This window comes from Protopterus annectens, chromosome 1.part2 (assembly GCF_019279795.1).
Source record: "Protopterus annectens isolate FY-2018-M chromosome 1.part2, PAN1.0, whole genome shotgun sequence".
NCBI classification, from domain to species: Eukaryota; Metazoa; Chordata; order Ceratodontiformes; family Protopteridae; genus Protopterus; species Protopterus annectens.
In genome coordinates this window covers 1,206,648,084-1,206,667,771 of record NC_056727.1, presented here as the reverse complement: position 1 = coordinate 1,206,667,771, position 19,688 = coordinate 1,206,648,084, and positions in this window count along the sequence as shown.

The window sequence follows — 19,688 nt, the reverse complement described above, 5'->3', positions numbered from 1 at the left end:
GGCTATTTCTGGGTTGGAGGGCTCAACCCCACCTGTTAAACCCAGCAAAAGGCATTCTTCCTCTTCTTCATCAAAGTCACTCCCTTCTTCTCCCTCTGGAGATTGTAGAGAGTTGACTCACAAGAAGGTGAAATTGATTACTACTCCAGCGTTGCCACCTGTGACCCTGTCGGCTCCAGGTTCGGCACCACCCCAAATGATCCTGACTACAGCCATTTCTCTTTTATTGATATCAGTACTGGAGTTCCCAGTGTAGACAACTACAGTTCTGACAGTTCTGTCGTAACCCCTAACAGCACCAACAATGCAGGTTCAGTCACTTTCAGCACCGTTGGTACAGTCACCTTCAGCTCCAAGTATGACTCTTCTGTACTCCATGGTGCAGACTTTTTCGGCACTGACATATACTTTGGTGCAGTGCTTCTCGGCACCATCCTTATTGTCAATGCAGACACTTTCCACTATGGCACTGTACCTTTCGGGGCAGACCTTTGCCTTTACGGTGCAGACACCTTCAACTACCACGGTGCTGACATCTTTGGTGCAGACTTTTTCCACACCATTTTATTTGGTGTAGACTTCCCCAGCTCTGAGTTCTGCACCCATTTAATTAGCAAGGACCCTTCATTGGATCCTTTTGCAAGCAGTCAGCATAGTCCTTTCCTGGAAAAGCCAGAATCGCCATCCGCCTTCTCCATGAGGTCAACCAGGAGTCTTTCTGAGCAGGATGTGTTGCAGTTTGTTGATCAGTTGCTTTTGGCCAGAAGTCTCTCTCAACCATCAGAGTCCAAATTCCCTCACTCAGGTGAGCATATTTTGCCTCAAACCCCAACGTATACTCCTCCTTCGACTTCCACTCAAGTCTTGAAGCCTATTACTCCAACAGCAGCTTCCCTCCCTCTGACTCCAATAGTGGATCTGACTTTGGAACCAGAATCATCCTTGTGACCCTCGGTGCACTGGGCATAGAGATCTTCTTAGGTCAGTGGCTGTGCCATTGGGGAGGGCATTCCTGGCTCCATGCCAATTTTTTCTATGGCACCTTCCAGGGATGCTCTCTCTCTCTTATGGTTCACAGTCTTCTTGAGACTCCTGGTCTGGGGGTGGTGTGTGACCCCGGTTCCAAGGTTGTCGTGCTCGGTTCCAGGCTCCTATCCCTCCTTGGGTGGGCCAGCCTTCCAGGCCATGGAGAGGATGCTTGCCTCTACTGGCAAAGCTCATTTGTTGGAGTCATCTCCCCCACTGTGCCGCAACTGCCACAAGCTTCAACTCCCAGACACTGGGCACAAGAGCCTCAGGTCTCTCCTCCTCAGGAGACCCCCTCTTTGCAGTCTTTCCCAGAACCTCCCACTGAGGAAGCACCCCACAGAGCATTATGTAAGTGGAAACACATGGACTCCACTGAGAAGTCATTGACTGAATATACGGATTTTGATGACAGGGAAGGGTCCCCATGGTAACCCTCTGATGAGGTGTCCTTTGGCGACATTCTCGAGATCCTTAGTCAGAGGGATGACTGGAAGCCCTCTAATCCTTCCTCTGAGGAATCCATATTCCTGCAGGCTTTTTGTGCCCGGCACCCTGCCTCCTGGGTCACCCTGCCTGCCGATGAGCTCATCCAGCTCATCGTGCAGTGCGCATGGAAGGCTCCTGGCACCATGGAAGCGATACCTAAGGCCAGATAAAATATTATTGCCCCCCCCACCGAACATCCCCACTGCTCACATGGTCTCCCAGTAGATGCTATAGTGGTGGTAGCTGCTACTAAGAAGGATTTGGCAGAAGAGAGCCAAACTGTCCATCCACCCAACAAGGAGTCCCGAGCGATTGACAGATTAGGGAAGCATGTGTTTGCTTTATCGGCCTTCGCTGTAAGGTTTTTAATTATTTAGCACATTTTACTAGGCTTCAGCAAGATCTTATCAACCAGCTCTCTGAAACCTTGGCAGGAGCTGTTTCTAAAGAAGTCCGTGATAATGTGGCTTCTCAGATAGCCACCCTAGAGTCCATTTCCAACTCTTCCATGCATCTTATTTCTCACGCAACAGAATGGGTGGCTAGAGTGGCAGGCACAGGTATTGTCGCCAGATGACATGCTTGGATGCGACTTTGTGACTTTGCAGACTCCTTTAAGGCTTCCTTCATGAATGCCCTATAGAGGCCGCTTCTTTGTTTGGCCCTAAAGTCAAGGATATGCTGGCACGGTGCGAACAAGATGGCAAGACCTTGTCTGCCATTGGTGTCAGACACTCCACCCCTCAGTGATTCTACTCTAGAAATCAGAGGAGTGGAAAGATCTGACACAAGAAATCACAGGGTTCTTTCCAGGATGCACGTGCCGAGTTTTCCCCTTGAGGCAGAGGGGGAAACTTTAATGGAAGATGCCCCTTTCAGGGCAGATGAGGTCCGCGTAACCGGGGTTCCAGAGATTCTTTCTCTGGCCAACCCTATCAGCTTTCCTGAAGCGTTGCCCGACTGCTCACCTCTGGAAGTGGTCGGGGGTAGTTTCTCTTTGTACCCTGCTGCCTGGCAAAACATAACAACCAACTCTTGGGTACAATGGATTATATCCAGAGGCTATCACATCCCCTTCCATCTCTGCTCAGTCTCATCAAGAGTTTTGTGAATGTAAAAACATGCTGGTTATATACGGCAGTACAATTGCATAAAAACTTTAATCTTCAATAGCAGAGAAGTAAGCGTCATCAAGAGTTTTACCTGATGTCCCACCCACTCAAAGGGAAACAGCAGCACACAAAATCAAAAAGCTGCTACAAAAAATTCATCCAGATGGTCCCTCTAGACCAGATAGGATCCGGATTTTACTCAAGGTTCTTTTCAGCACCAAAAAAGACAGGGGACTGGAGACCAATTCTGGATCTCAGTGCACTAAACAAATTTGTAAAAACAGATAAATTCTGGATGGTCATGGTTCAGTCTATCCTTCCTCTTCTGGAAGAAGATGACTGGATGTGCTCTGTAGATCTCCAAGATGCGTATTACCACATAAAAATGGCCAAATACTCAAAAAGATACCTCTGCTTCCACATAGGAGCCAGTCACTACCAGTTTCGAGCCCTGCCCTTCGGTCTCTCTACAGCCTCCAGAGTGTTCACAAAATGCATGGCAGTGGTTATTGCTCACTTGCGACTTCAAAGATTCCAGGCATTTCAATATCTAGATGACTGACTCCTTACCGCCTCCACCAAGTGTCTACTGGAAGAAGCCCTGCAGTATACTCTCTTAACAGCTCGAAACCTGAGAATCACTATAAACTGGGAAAATCCAACACAACCCCAACTCATTCTTTGGAATTCTTACAGGTACTGTTGGACATGAGAAATTGCACAGCATCCCTTCCAGAACACAGACTTCAGAGAATAAGACAACAAGTTCAACCACTGCTCTGTCGCCACAAATGCCCAGCTGGATCTGTACTTCAGCTATTGGGGTCAATGGCAGCTTTGATTACCATTGTTCCCCTAGCCAGATTTCACATGAGGCTTCTTCAGTGGCTACTTCTCACTCAGTGGTACCCTCTACAACACCCTTTGTCTTTTCAGATAAGTGTGACTCAGAGATGCAAGCAAGATTTACTCTGATGAATGTCTCGAAATCCCCAACAATGGCCTTGCCCTTTCACTCACCCATCAACCGACAGCCACAGTGACCACGGACGCCTCCCTGATGGGGTAGGGAAGCTATGTCAGGGAAACTCGGTCCAAGGTACCTGGTCGGAGACAGAGGCCCTTTTGCATATCAATGTCCTGGAACTGAGGGCGGTGCTTCTAGCATTGCAAGCATTTCACTCCACCCTTCCATCAGGGACTATTGCAATCCAATCAGACAGCATGTCAATGGTCTGGTACATCAACAAACAAGGGGGCAGCAGATCTTACCCATTATGCCAAGAGGCCTTGAGAATATGGCAATGGGTGATAGCTCACAACCGCTTTCTGACTGCAACACACATTCCCGAGAGCTCCAACGTGATAGCAGACAAATTGTGCAGGTGCATTCTGCAGCCTCACAAGTGGTCCCTCAATCCTCTGATAGTGGCATAAATCTTCCACCACTGGGGCAAACCTTGCTACAACCTATTTGCCTCCCCAACCAACTACAAGTGCACCAACTACTTTGCCCTGATCGCCCCTCGGGGACAGTCACCAAGGGATACTCTAGTCCATGCTTGGCCCTCAGGTCTTCTTTATGCCTATCCTCCTCTTCCCCTCATCTCCCGATTTCTATAAAAAGCACGATGGTTGAAGAGCAAAGTGATCCTCATTGCTCCATATTGGCCTCGACAAGTCTGGTTTCCCTTCCTCTGGCCTCACCTGCTAGATCAAACATGGATCCTCAATCCATCCCCAACATTGATCTCCCATCCACAGGGTCTGATTCATCCCAATATAACAACCCTGAAACTGACAACTTGGTTTTTCCACTTCCTATGATTGCCAGACATGAAAACCTTTCATCCCCTGTGCACAATATTATTATTGCATCTCATAAATCATCCACCAGATTAATTTATCTTAACAAATGGAAGACCTTCTCTCTATGGGCAGCAGATAAGCAAATAGACCCCTTGTCAGCCCCGGTTTAGGTGGTATTGGATTACTTGTCACATCTGTTCCCCTCTGGGGTGTCTGCCTCTATTATCCATGTACATTTAGCTGCCATCTCAGATTTTCATACTGGTTTTCAAGATTCTTCACTTATGTCACACAGACTCTGTAAGACTTTTTTGAAAGGGGTTATCCACCTAAAACCACCCTTTAGACAACCCGTACAACCTTGGGATTTGACTTTGGTTCTCCAAGCTTTAACAGCTCCACTGTTTGAACCTGCATCCTCTTGTGATGTAAGATATCTCTCTTGGAAAACTTTGTTTCTGATTGCAATCACATCGACCAGATGATTGTCAGAACTTCAGGCCTTATGCATCAAACCTCCCTATCTTATTTTCCATAAGGACAGGATATCACTGAGAACCAACTCTACCTTTTTTACCAAAAGTGGTGTCAGAGCGATCTATCAACCAGTCTATTGATCTCCCAGTGTTCTTTCCTTACCATTCTAACAAGGGAGAGTACTGCCTGCACTCCTTGGATGTTCATAGGCAATTAGGATTTTACATGGACAGAACAAAATCTACCTGTAAATCAGACCAACTCTTTCTGACTTTTTTCTGGACCTTCCTTTGGTTCCATGGTGCTCAGGAATGTCCTTCCATGAGGGCCACCCAGGAATATAGGTAGCTGGGGACTCTGTTCCATCAGTAAGGAATGAACGAAGATTAACAACATCAGATAAAGAAGTTATGTCTTACCATAATGTTCCATCTGTGTTGTTGATCTTCGTACATTCATTACTTCCCACCCTCCATCCTCCATCCGGAGGTTGTTGGTTGATCTTATGTACTCCTTTTTGGTAGGTCTGTTATGACCAGAGGTAGCCTCTACTTTTATCTATCAACTTGCAAACTCGATCTGAGGTAACAGGGAGCAGAGCATTCTGGGTAGGACCATGGCTCAAGAGTTTTTGGCTGACACCAGCTTGATATTGGCTGGCTCGGTTCCGAGGACGGAACTGATAACCCATCAGTAATGAATGAAAGAAGATCAACAACACAGATGGAACATTATGGTAAGACATAACTTCTTTATATTGCTAGCCCTCTCCTCAGAACTACTGGGAAAACATATGTGCTCACTGGCATGTATGAGCATAGCATCCAGGAACTGGTGGAGGATCCTGGATGCTGAATGCCTGTGACACACCCATCATGTCCCCAGTTGGTCTTTCTACAGTACCCATAGCTAATATTCTAAGGGCAAAACATACCTTAGTTTCCACTGAGATGAGTTCCTCTTGACTGGTTCTGGCTCTGAATTGGGGGTGGTAGAGCTCACAGAGTTCTTGTAGAGTGCCCCTGTCTGGCCTGTAATGCTCTACAATCTCCAAGTAATGTAGCATCTGATAAGTTACCTGGGCCTGAACACTATTCTCCTTCTCGGCCTAAGCCTGTTGTCTTCAGCACCAAAAGCATTGACTTCAACCTTTAACACATGCAGATGCAGAATAGCTGCAGCAGCCCCTACCATTGTGTCAGTTAAAATTTTCTTGTCTCTACTCCAATGGTATTGAAGTATTTAGGAAAACAAGAATGGAGGTTACATGGATGCTTTATAGCATGTAGAATAGTTGCACTGAGTTTGATTGGTTCATGAAAATGGAGTTCACTTGCTTATACTATAATTAGCAAATATTACACACACCTGCTCCTTGCTCGTCACTGAGCTACGTGCACCTCTGTGCACCCCCAAGCACTCCCATGCCGTTATGCATAAATCAAATAAGGACAGCAAAATTGTAATTACTTTCCTCCATTCCCATGATATTGTGCAAATATTCAGTATAAAAAGGAAAAATTGCCAACCCTGTACTCAAACCCTGGACCTTCTGCACTCTAGCCCTACACAAACACATGGTGCGACAGGACTATTTACAAGACAATTATGACAAAAGCTGCCATTCACTCTATTTGAAATGGACAGAAAATAGCCTGCATTCACCTTTACCCTCCACAGACCAAACTGCATAACTTTGAAAGTGTAACCTGACACATATCCCTGATGTCATCACCCACAGCTGACATCCATTGAAAATAAAAACACTGTGAAAGTGCCTACATGAAGTGAACATCAATGCAGGATTACTCTTTTTTGGGATTCAGCAATACCAATGAGTTTTTACCTAATTTGCATATTTACAGTGCTGACAGCCTGGAATCTGCATGGTTAGTAGCTGTGTCAGCACAGAAACTGCATGGGATCACAATGTTGTAAAAACAAGGGAGGCTATTCCTTTGCCCATATATCTGCTACATACTACATATGCTTACAGTACAATATAATAGTCTATTTCAGGATGTTCAAACATTGTAGCAGCGTGCATTATGTACAGTTACATTTTCGTTTGGGGGTGGGGGAGCAAAGGAGCATTTATGTCATGGCCATTACAAATGTATTTTTTATTTTGTAACTGTGATATGCTAGCATCCACATTGTGTAATTAGGTCATAATTTGTGTGGGGTTCCATGTTCAGATCAGTTCTGTACAAAATTTAAGAGCTTATACTTGCTCTTGCTTTCATGTAGATTCCTTTCCGTAGCTATATTCGGAAAGTTTCCAACTACACACCCAACACGAACACAGAGTCTACACGGTTACATTAGAGGTTGCTGAATGGCTCCGCTGTGTTGATTTGCTTCATTAGCATAAAATTCAGCTACTTATGCTGTAATTTGCATGTCATGGAAGTTTCCATATTTGCATGTGAGTGCCCACTGTGGCGTAGAGTTTACTGAATCTAAAACTTGTCATGTCCATGTGCGCATCTCCCGGCAACGTACACACGGGAAAGATTATTGTATAGGCTTTCATGAATCCCCCCCGTGACTATTACTGAATTTTTATAATAAGATGTACGTGATATATACATCCTTACAGAGATTCTTTACTGAGAAATGGACACAATACATACAATGCACACAGTACTGCCTTCTTTGCAGTATAGCTACAGCTAATAATAACAATAATGCTATATGTGTTTCTTACAGACAACTCTGGTCATATGGGTCCATTAAGCATTTTCATTTATGTCACTGCATTTGTTGATATATGACCCCGTTTTGATTCGGTAATCAAGATGATGATTCAATGTTAAAGATTTCCAGGTTTAATTTGATTATACTTTCAGAAACCTTCATGGGCTTGGGTTTAGATTATTTTAATTATTTACATTCAATAGGCAGCAAAAACACCTTTCACTCTATTATGTTTTCTCCTATCAAGAATTTTCCTCTTTCATTGATTAATAGTTTCTAGTCAGTTTTTTCTGTCAAAATAGCTTTTGTTATAAAATTCTAATGATACATAATATTTATAGTTTTGTGTGTGTGTGTGTGTGTGTGTGTGTGTGTGTGTGTGTGTGTGTGTGTGTGTGTGTGTGTGTGTGTGTGTGTGTTTAGTAACATACTGGTGGTTCTGCCAGTTATCTCTCTACAGGTAAGATAAACATGGCAGAAATGGGGTACTTTAGCAGTGAAACACTAGTCTGGGCCAAACAGGGTGATCTTAAGTGTTGTAAGAGTGCAAAGAAGGCTGTTATTTGGGATAGGTTAGTAAAGCAGTGTAATGGGAACTGGCCCCTTTAAACCAGCATGCCTGAGTTTCCAGGTGAGTTATTAATATTAATCTGCTCTTATTTAAGGAAGAAACTGTCTCAACATAAGAAAAGTTGTTGGGAAGTCTGGAGGAGTCAGGACCACTTGTGTTACTGGACTTGCTCATGATGATCAGAGATTGTCTGAGACTGGGGCAAATGGATACAAGGCAGGAGTCTGATAAAGGGTTTGTATTTGACACTGGAAGGTGTGGTAGTGGAACACCTGGAGAATTCCTCATACTATGCAGGAGAAACTTTGATAACAGACTGTTTTGTTATGCCTAAAGCAATAAGAGATTTTTGAGAGAGGGACTTTTAATTTTTATTGGAGCAATAGCAACTGTTTCCCTCAACCTGTACTTTTGTGCAAGAGGCTTTTTTTACAGGCTTGCCTGCAAAAGGTACAGTTCTGAGAGAATATCAGCTGTGAATACAGCAGTCTGCACTTGTGGTTAAAATTGGTCATAACTGTGCCAAATAAACTGAACTTCTGCTTTACTGCAAGTTTTATTTGTGCTATTATTCATTAATTGATTATTTTTCTGGCAAAAAAATAAAACTGCCTATGGTGTGTAAGTAAAAGTTGCCTCTCTGGAAGAAACTATGTGCATCTGGTAGATGCAGTGGGTTACTGCTTAATACATAACATCTGGAGGATACAGTGATTTACTGCCTAGAGCATAACATCTGGTAGATGCAGTGGAAGCTCCTAGTCTTCATTTCCTACTGCTGTTGTTAACAGTGAGATCATCCCCCACAGCAACTGAATAGAATCTGTCCCTGATAGTGAATCATCAGAGAGTTATCTGAGGTATTCCAGTCTAAAAGTTTAAGATAACTGCATTAAGCAAGTCCTCCAGAAGACCGCTACTGTCACATAAGTAATGGTATAGGTCCATCCATCCATCCATCCATCCATCCATCCACAACCACCTTTTCCCATTTTTCCACATGAGGTTGGGGTGTCACTTCAATAGTGGTGATTAATCATCTAAGGCCAAGGTTTACACCACTGGGTGGCTAGCCCTTCCTTGGTAGTTCTTCCACACCATACTTACACGCACATTCATACCTATAACCAATTTAGTATGTCCAGTCCTCCTACTGCATATCTTTGGAATGTGGGAGGAAACCATAGCACTTGGGGGAAACCCACGCTAACACAGGGAGTTCATGCAGACCCCATGCAGAAGGCACTCCAGCTGAGAGTCAAACCGGGGAACCTAATGCTGCAAGTTGACAATGCTATCTGCTGTGCTACTGTGCCGCTTACCAGTAATCTGAACTGGAGAATGATCTTCCATATATGATAGCTACTGAGAGAGGACAGACCAGTCAACAACTGTTGGCACCTAAGCTGTTTAGGCAAATGATTATGAAAATAGCTCTTTACCATGCTGGGGTGGTACATCCTGGAACTGATAAACCAAAACAAGAGTTCTAGATAGAAATACTGGCCATGTATTAAACAGAAAACTGAAACGTCATTGATGGGTGTTCTGGGTGTCAGCAGATGGCCCTAAACCTAGGCTTTCAGAATCATATGACTCCTACGGCCATAACTGAAGTGTTTTTGGGATCATGGCAGACATCATGGGACCACTGGTCAAGTGCAACAGTGGACTTCAGTACATACTGGTGGTGCTGAACTATTACCACTTGGTTCTCGTAAGCTATCCCTCTCAGAAAAGTTAATTCCTGGGAAAATCCCAGGAACTGGTTTTACTGTTTTCTTAGGTTGGATTACCTAAGAAAATTCTGACAGACCAAGAGACACCCATTATGTCAAAAATTATAAAACAACTGTGACAGAGTCTTTGAGTTACACAGCTAAGGACCTCTGTGTATCATCCCCAACAGGATGGATTAGCTGAATGGCTTAACTGGACTCTGAAGTCAATGTTAAAACAGATAATCAAGAAAGACAGAAGGGAGTGAGACTAGTTAAAGCCTTACTTAATGTTATTTTCACAAGGTACCATAAACACCCATAGGATTTAGCACCTTTGAGTATCGGTGAAAGAAATATCTGAAAAACAGAAGGCACATTTTAGAGGTGTCATAGGGTGCTACACAGACCTTTAGGAGAGGCTGAAGATCATGAACCCCATAAGTGTGTGTGTGAGCATATGGAATGTCAGGCAAACCAACAGAGAGTGTATAAAAAGTAATCCTGAAGAAAGGAGTTTCTGGAGGAAGACCAAGTTTTGGATAGAATCCCCACATCTGAAAACAAATTCCTTGTAAAACAACAAAAGTACTATGAGATCACAGAGTGAATAAATCAGGTAAATTATCAAATCAGGCAATCACAAAGGAGGTGTGTTGAACAAAACTATCACATAAATGTTCTGAAACAATGGACAGAAGTACAAGTAGGCAGAGTGGATATGGTGTCCAAATGCATAGACCATAAAAAAAGAAAAAAAAGGTGTATTCTCCTAATTCCACCTGTAGTTAATAGATGAAACCCTTTCCAGCCTCAAAAGCATGAAGCCCAGTAGCCACTGACGAGGAATAAAGATATATTATCAGAATTGCTAAACAGGGCATCTCTTATTAAGCATCACATGGAGATGTCCCAGTAAAAACATCAGTTTAAGGACTTAACATGCACCAGAAATTCAAATAAAAAGCAGTGAAGGAGGAGATTAAAAATTATGCTGAAGTGAAGTTAGAGGTTACTGAGGAGTCAGTGAATGCAATAGTCCCACTGCTTTAGTATCAAAACCAGATGGTATAATCTGTTTCTGTAGAGACTTCAGAAAGCTTAATCATATCTCCAGATTTGACATCTACCCTATATCTAGGGTAGAAGAGCTATTGAAGAGGTTGGAAAAAGCAAGGTTTATGACCATCCTGGACCTCACCAAGGAAAACTGACAAATCCCTTTGACTGATGGGGATAAAATGAATATGGTATTCTCTATAACTAATGGGTTGTTCTAGTTTATGGTCCTATGATTTGTTCTCCACAGGGCTCCAGCTACATTTTGGAGGCTGATGGATACAAACATCATCAAGCTAATGCAGTGAGCTAATTGCAAGATGTTGTTATCCATTCAGAGGCTGGGACTTACATCTTCCCAATGTGCAGTCATGGTTTAATTCAACAAAGCAGGCTGGGCTTAATATTAATGCCCCTAAATGTAAAACAGGGATGAATGAAATGAGATACCTAGAGTATGTAATTAGGCATTTGATAAGGTCTCAGAAGGAAATGGTAGAAGCAGTTAGGGACGGGTGCATGCGTGTGTGTGTGTGTGTGTGTGTGTGTGTGTGTGTGTGTGTGTGTGTGTGTGTGTGTGTGTGCGCACGCGCATGCAGGGCGTGCACACATATGTATCTGTCTATCTGTCAATATATGTTATATCTCCATTGCAATAAACTGCAATGAAAAATGACAAAGGTACAGTCAGTTAAGCACTACAGAACCACTTTAAGTCATATAAGTGCTACAAAACCAAATTCTGATTCTTCAGTCATTTTAACACACACACACAAATGCATACACACAAACTCAGAGATGCACACATCCAGTAACACACCCACACACCCACCCATTTGTGTAGATACGCAGTAAGCTGTAAATATTCACTGCTTATTATGTAACAGTTCTAGCTGCAACCCCTAAGTCTTGGCCCAGTCAAAGAATTACAGTACAAAATAACAATATGTCAATTACACCACTATAGTTAAATCAGGAAAGAGATTACTTTGTAATAAGAAAATACAAAAAAAATCAAACAAAAACATCCCTTAGAATAAAAACAACCCCACACAGGCTATTTTCTAAGTGTAATTATGCCCAACAAATAGGGGATTAATAGAACCTCTAGACATTCTAGGGGTGGGGAGGTCCACTGCTTGTGACATTGGGTCTCACAAAACCCTGATGATGTATTAATTATTTATAACGTCCACCCTATGATTTACATGAGTCTATGTTGGTTGACCTAAAACAATGACTGCAATTTAAGCATTTGGAACAAATTAATGACTCACTCACTGATGCTCTTGAATACAACCACACATGCCTAAACACAAAACATGACATACACATTCAAACACCAGCACCCCCAAGAATGTACACAAACACTTCTACAGGTGTTTCCTCTGCACCTCTACTTACGACTTTATATATCTATATCTATATATATCTATGCATCTATATATCTGTATCTATCTATCTTTATATACGTGTGCATATATAAGTGTGTGCATGTGAGTGTATGTGTATATATATATATATATATATATATATATATATATGTATGTATATAAATCCAAGATCACACAGTGGGGAAAGAGCATATTCCCTATCCCTGCTGTTCCATGATCATATACTGATTCATACATCTTTTTTCTATCAGCAACCAGCACAATACTTCTCCACTTGTAACTAAATGCTAAACACTACATAAAAATATCACTTTTTACATTCCACACACATTTCTAATACTCACATAATACCACAGACCTTTATTTCAACCAGTAACTTTTTCAATAACTATGCTCAGTGCATTAGGACACATCTGAACACTTTCAATCAGCCATTTCTTTGATCACCTAAATGACCTTACATGAGTCTGTTGTTTGATCTGAAAACAGCAGTGATGGCAAGTGAATATAGTGCATGTCCACAGGTAGTGGGGGTTTGGCTTTGTTTGCCTGAATGTAACCATAAACACTTAAAAAGTAAAAAAAAAAAAAAAAAAAGACATGTAGCTGAAACACTTGGTGTCCTTAAAGGTACTTCTGTATATATATCCCATGGGCCTCTATTACAGGAGGTTTAAGGTATCTCACAGTGAAAACTCTGGCTTGCTGGGTTTTTCTTGCAGTTTTTACCAAGATGGTTTCTCTGTGTGACCTTCTTACCCTTTGGTGTATATATATGCGTGTGTATATATATATATATATATATATATATATATATATATATATATATATATATATATATATATATATACATATACGTGTATGTCTGTGTGTTGTATGTACATATATGTATATATATATATATATATATATATATATATAGAGAGAGAGAGAGAGAGAGAGCATGTGAGTGTGTATATATACTTATATAAATAGTACCTCTCTCTCTTTATATGTGTCTATATCTATCTATATATCTATATGTATCTATCTATATATATATATATATATATATATATATATATATATATATATATGTATACACACAGATACATGTATATATATATATATATATATATATATATATATATATATTTTAAGATTTAGCATATGTATATATATATATATATATATATATATATATATATATATATATTTTTTTTTTTTTTTTTTTTTCTCCCCCAGGCTTCCACTAAAAATGAGTACCTTAGCCCAGTGAGACTGTTCTGGTAATAAATTTCAACTCTCTCTCTCTCTCTCTCTCTCTCTATATATATATATATATATATATATATATATATATATATATTAGAGGCAGTGACATTTATAGCTGTTTTCATGCTCTTAATATACAGAGACAATAGATTTCAGTATTAAATAAAGCTTGACTGATAGCAAATGAAAAGAGCTCAGACATAAACAGAAGCATGTTGCTTCAAACCAAAAACAGACAGTATTGAAAAAAATCTTTATTCAAGATTATATAATACATTAATTATATTTCATTATTCAAGCCATGGGCATTGACATAGATATATAACTGTATATTTATATTTATTCACATATTTATAGTTTATTTACGCATATACATTTATACTCGTTGTTGTCTATATATTCTTATTCTTCCTTATACAAGCACCATAGTTGTCTTATGCCTTCTCAGCAGTTTATTTATGGCTTCGATCCTGATTTACAATAATTAACTCTGCAATTCCAGCACTGTCGCATTTCTCTATCTCATAGTTATCGCGTCCTATTGGATGCGCTTACATTTTAAGATACTAGCACAATTCAGTTGATTTGATCTAGGTTTCTATCTATGAGGATATGTGTTTTTTGTTTTTCTGTATGGCTTTTCATACACATCTTAAAAGCTTTATGTTACTTGGTCCTAAGTGATTTTGTATCAGTTTCATTTGTGTTTTAACAGCGTTTTTATGGTAAGATTTAGTTAGGTTTACAAAACCGTCCAAATGATTTTATTTAGTTTTAAAAAAACATAAACAGTGCTTATAATAACTATGCATTCATATCGTTTTTTAGGTAGAAAAATATTCAGAAATGTTTTTTGTACAAACTCTTTGCAAACGCTTCTAACCAGTTCCGGTCAAATGAACTAAGTTAAACAGTCTATTTTGTGATATATCTGTTAGTATTTAGATGCGCAGGGATATCATTGCTTTTTATCTGTGTAAGCATAGACTTACTGATGAATTGCAATAAGTTCTTTAATTATTTGATTGTTAAATACTCATCAGCTCACAAATTGTATTAAGAGCTTTGTATAAAACATATTTTAGATTTTATAAATACTCACAATGAATGCAACGCCTCTCACAGTTTGATAGCATTGCCGTTTTAAATAATGATTGAAGCACCTAATTATATAGGGCTTGGTTTTAAACATTGTATTATTTAAGCACCTATTTGCAGAGTTTTCATTTGTCTGATGAAGCGTGGCTGTGACCACCTTCAGTAATTATATCTACAATAAAGAAGAGTTCTATACTTTTATTACGGCTGTCAACAAATTTTTTTTGAACAAGTGACTTTTGGAACTGTATTTTGGAACAGTAACCGCATTTATTTTACCAATTGACTACATCGTGGTGAGATCAGGTTTCTGTTTTTTACAGTGTTTTCGTTTGTGTTACCTGATCTCTTGGAGTTGCAGTTACCTCTTGGTTTTTTCAATTTTGTCTGTGTGGTAACTGCTCTACGCGATGGATTCTACAACTGTAGAACTAGACTACAGACCAGAGTCGAGGGAATTTTCAGCTATACCAGAAGGATTGTTGCATCATGTCGCTAACCCTTTATTGGCTTTGGAACTGGGTAATACTCCTGTATCTATTCTACCTGAAGAAATTCAACTTGGCTGTGAAAGAGTTTGAAGACAAGTTGTACCTACTACAAAGGTATGCCTGGCAAAGGCAACACCTTGAAGCTTCTATACACCATCGAGGAATGCGTGTTTTTGCATGCCGTCATATGGGACTAATCACCCGGTGCTCTTGAAAAGTGGCAGGACCTAAACATTGAGCAAGGCTTCAGGTATATGTCACTTTTAAATGAATATTTTTACCACTTGAGACTAAGTTCTGAAATAGACATAACTCATAAAAATTTAACTGACAAGTTTAAATCAGATTTTGCTAAAAATAGACTGCAAACCATTTTAAGTGAATTCTTTCAGTGAGAAATTAAAACAAATAAAACTGAAAAAGTTGCAGAGGGATTTTAATGATTTCCAAACAGGTCAGATTTTTGTCTGGCCCAGGCATAATAATGCACAAACTCAAGTGCAAAAGCCAGCTTCTCCGACACATACTAATGATAATGTTATAAATCATGATGTTGCTTCCTCATCCGTTGGAGATTTAGCCCTGTCTACTTTACCTACAACTGATAATAATTCTGCTCAACCTAGTGAGACGGATTTTCCTAGACTAACTGCTTATTCTGCAACACCACCTCCCAACCAACTAGCTTTTGCTAATATGCATAATGAAAACCTAAAGTTGCTCAAGGAGCAAGTCGTTTTTACCTTATCCCATAAAAATACAACACCACTCAAAGCAGAGGGCCAAGAAAAAGGAAAATTTCCGAAGAGAGATATGGAACGACTCGAAGGCAAAGGATGTGACTGACATATTTGTCAATTTATCTAATTATGATTTGTGTATATCTGATGTTAGCTTGATTAACAAGGGCCTAAACTTTATACCAGCACAGTGTAGTAACTTGGCTGAAGTTTTATGTGAGCTACGTATTTTTTGTAGAAATATAGCCCTTAAAATGTTTTTTAAAAACACCACTACAGCACACAACAATGAAGCTCTACATTCTGACTCAGTGTTTCCAAGACAAAAAAGCAATTTTTCACCTCCACTACCTTTCAGCATTGACTGTTTCCTAAAAGCCTGTGAGAGAGATTTTTATAAACTTTTTTCTACTAAGAAGAATAAAATAGCATATGTAAATTTATCATCTAGTGAAATGGCGTCTCTGAAGAAATTTAAGCAGCTTTCTGACATCACCTTTAGACCTGCTGATAAAGGTGGTGGAATTATAGTTATGAATACTGCAGATTATGTCACACTGATGTTAAGTATGTTATCTGATCAAGAAACTTATTCTATTATTTCCCAGAAAAAAGTTAGTTCTATTATAACTAATGTACATGCAACTTTACATGACCTTCTAATGTGCCGACAAATTACACCAAAAGAATATAAATACTTGTACATTGAGTTCCCCACTACTCCTACAATAAAAGGCCTGCCAAAGATTCACAAACAGGTACACCCCATACCTCTTAGGCCTATAGTTTCAGGCTGCAATTGGGTAACTGCCACTATTTCTACTGCTCTTGAAAAATTCCTTAGGCCTGTAGTGGATTCGGTTCCAACTTTATTAAAAGATACCTATGATTTGCTAAACAGCCTTAAAAATGTAACATTGAATATTGGGACTGATGAGTATATGCTAATAACATTAGATGTAAAAAACCTTTTCACGTCCATCCCCAATGATTTGGGTCTGGAAGCAATTAGAGAATTACTTGTTAGAGACACCAACTTCTCCACTGATAAAATCATTCTAATTTGTCAACTATTGGATTTAGTGCTCAACAATAACATCTTTATGTTTGATAACATTACGTATTTGCAGACATGGGGTGTAGCTATGGGCACCCCATGCTAAAACGAGTGCAAATTTAGTGGTCCTGAATTGGGAAAAAGAACACTTGTTCACCAATCCTGCTTTTGATAAAATCAAGTTCTAATGTTCTCCTAATTTGGCAGGGTACCCTAGAGGAATTTACACATTTCTTACACCATTTAGAAACCACTACCAGTTATTTGAAATTTACAGTGGAAACATCTATGAAACAAGTAGAATTCCTGGATGTCTTCCTGACACTTAATGAACATGGAAAAATTACGTCTTCCATTTTCAGGAAACCCACATGGACTAATACACTACTTCATTTCAGTAGCATGCATCCTAGGCATATGTTCCCAGGAATAATTAAGAGCCAGTTCACTAGATTAACCAGACTTTGTCAGGACAGTATTGTTTTAGAAAAAGAATCTGAGTTACTAGAGCAATTCTTTTTGGATAGAGGCTATGATTTTAAGCTTGTCAATTCTATTAAAAACAGCACTATACACCCCACAGAATTTACACCACATATGGTTAAGAAACCCATTTCCTTTATTTATAAAAACACCAATGATACTATAAAAATACCATATATCTTAAAATATACTAGTGATGTGAAGTGTTTGGAGAATATTATACGGAATAATTGGAACATATTGCAGACAGACATCCTAGTAACCAATTTGGTGGGTAACTATCCTTCTTTCTTGTACAAAAACTGTTCTAACTTAAAACAAATCCTATGTAAAGATTCTGTATTAAATGTCAAGAAATCTACCCAAGATATGGGGACAGTTTCATGTGGTACTTGTACCAGGTGTAAACTGATTTGTTCTGATTTAACCTTTATTCATCCGACTCTAGGTTTTACTTATTATATTAATGTTTCAGCTACCTGTCAGACTAAAAACCTGGTATATTTAGCAACTTGTACAAAATGCACAGCATTTTATGTTGGATTGACTAAAAGAAGACTAACTGATCGCATCTACGATCATCTGTACGAAATAAAGAAAGAAATAGACACTAATGCGTTAGCACAACATATAATAGAACACAAAGAACACACTTTTTTATTCAGGGTACTTGAAAAAGTAACTCTGAATCCCAGATAATATTAATAATCTAGCCCTGGCAGAATTAAAGTGGATTTTAAAATTTAATGCCCGTAGTTACCCTGGATTGAACACTTCAGTTTCTATCAAACCCATTTTAAATAATAGAAAACGTTAAAATCTATGTTCAAAAAATTTTTTTGATGTATGTTCCGTATTTTCAAAAAATTTTAAATTATGCTATAAGGTACATAATTTAATATTCTTGCCATAACATTAGTTCAGTATTAGTTATTTTTTACTTATTATTTTTATTCATTTTTTCATAATCTCACCTTTTGTATTCTGTATTTTATGGGTAACTAGTACCTTTAGTTAAATCGGTTTTAACTTTCATATGTATATACTTTTATATGTATACATATTTTGGAATTAAATTAAATCAAATCAATTCTATTTAAATAGTTGCATCTCACTAGCCTTAAGGTAAAAGAAATATTTTGACATAAAAAAACCTTATATTTTCAATAAAACTGAGGTTTTTACAATTAACATTCATTAATTGTTATTCATGCACTTATTTATTCATTTAATATTTAATATTTATAAATCAATCATTAGATTTTTCTTAAATAAATAAAGAGTAAAAAATTTTTTATATATAAAAAATGTTATGTCATAACCTCAGGAACTTATGGGTACATAAACTCTAGCAGTTTATATTAATTGGATTTGATTACTTATTTGTTTTTGATTCATTTGATTTTCATTTCATTATTTTTTATGGTATTTGGTTTTATTCAAGATTATATAATACATTAATTATATTTCATTATTCAAGCCATGGGCATTGACATAGATATATAACTGTATATTTATATTTATTCACATATTTATAGTTTATTATATACATTTATACGTTGTCTATATATTCTTATTCTTCCTTATACAAGCACCATAGTTGTCTTATGCCTTCTCAGCAGTTTATTTATGGCTTCGATCCTGATTTACAATAATTAACTCTGCAATTCCAGCACTGTCGCATTTCTCTATCTCATAGTTATCGCGTCCTATTGGATGCTTACATTTAAGATACTAGCACAATTCAGTTGATTTGATCTAGGTTTCTATCTATGAGGATATGTGTTTTTTGTTTTTCTGTATGGCTTTTCATACACATCTTAAAAGCTTTATGTTACTTGGTCCTAAGTGATTTTGTATCAGTTTCATTTGTGTTTTAACAGCGTTTTTATGGTAAGATTTAGTTAGGTTTACAAAACCGTCCAAATGATTTTATTTAGTTTTAAAAAAAACATAAACAGTGCTTATAATAACTATGCATTCATATCGTTTTTTAGGTAGAAAAATATTCAGAAATGTTTTTTGTACAAACTCTTCTAACCAGTTCGGTCAAATGAACTAAGTTTATGGTAACCGTAAAACAGTCTATTTTGTGATATATCTGTTAGTATTTAGATGAGGGATATCATTGCTTTTATCTGTGTAAGCATAGACTTACTGATGAATTGCAATAAGTTCTTTAATTATTTGATTGTTAAATACTCATCAGC